Source organism: Rhinopithecus bieti, unplaced genomic scaffold (assembly GCF_001698545.2).
Source record: "Rhinopithecus bieti isolate Rb0 unplaced genomic scaffold, ASM169854v2 scaffold_44592, whole genome shotgun sequence".
Classification (NCBI taxonomy): domain Eukaryota; kingdom Metazoa; phylum Chordata; class Mammalia; order Primates; family Cercopithecidae; genus Rhinopithecus; species Rhinopithecus bieti.
This window is the reverse complement of record NW_016818423.1, coordinates 191,924-193,327: the sequence shown is the minus strand read 5'-3', so window position 1 is coordinate 193,327 and position 1,404 is coordinate 191,924.

The following is a 1,404-nucleotide window of genomic DNA, read 5'->3' as shown; positions in this document are numbered from 1 at the left end:
GAGAAGTGGGACAGCTCCCCTGGGCTGAAGCCCCTACATGGCCTCTGGGAGCTGAGCCTTGGCTGGCTAGATCCTATTCTCATGTGAGCTGGGGAGCTGGGGGGCTTGTAGGGACAGGGAGCTCAGCTGTGTCCTGAGGGATGGTCTGCAAGGCTGCAAGTGAGGCCAGGTAATCTTTTTTCCATGCAGAACTAAGGCCATGTTTCTGTTTAGGACTTTAGTTTGGCTTAGGGGTTTGCATGTGCCTGCAACATGTGTGATAGTATGTTGCTGTGTGTCTGTGCTGATGCATGGAGCCCTGGTGTCTTTGTAGGAAAAAGGGTTTGTATCCTATGCCAGGGGGATCAGGAGTCCCCAACTGCTGTCGCTCCCCCTGCCTCAGCTCCAGGGGCTTCCCCCCAGCACTGTGGAGTAAGGAAGTTGGGAGACACTCTCTCTACCTTGGGAGGCTCAGATGCATGCTTACAAATGAAGGAACGTGAACCTGTGCAAATACCCTTGTCCTGTGCACACATGTAGAGACAGAGACAGGGACACACATATGCTGCCATGTGCACAGTTACCGCTCGGAGACACAGCCCTCCACACTCATGTGAACACCCTGAGATGCACACAGACATCTAAGCCACTCCAGACAGCCCTAGGCATACACACATGGATGTACCTAGACATAGACACACGCCCAGGAACACCCCGAATGTGCTTGGATGTGTGCATGTCTGTGTACACTCACACATTCACTCGCACACACACCCACACACACATATCCACACACTCGCACACACTCTCACCCCCCACACTCACAATCTCACCTACACACACACATTCACCCACACACACTCACACACACAATCTCACCTACACACACACATTCACCCCCCACCACCCACAGACACTCACACTCACATACACTCTCACCCACACACACTCACCCCCACACACGCACACCCACACACTCTCACACACATCCACACACACTGACACACACTTTCATACATACACACGCATCCACACACTGACACACACATCCTCACCCCCCCACACACACTCTCACGCACACAATCACACACACAATCACACACACACTGTCACACACCCCCACACTCACACTGCTGGGGCTCTGAGCTACCAAAATATGTCTGTCCTTAATCCCAACTCTTAATCCCAGGGTCTAGGAGCCCAGGCCAGAGGGGCAGCTGGTCATCTGGCCTCGTTAGAGGTGATTAAGGCAAGAACAGTGTGTGTGGTGTGTGTGTGGAGGGCCTCAGAGCTTTGTTTTCTGCCTGACCTCCAGGGACACTTCACTCCCCCGCACCCTCCACTAAAAAACCAACCTTGGATTCCTTCGGAGATTCAGTCGTATGTTATTTGCCAAACTCTGGATGCCGGCAGGCGGGGGAGGGG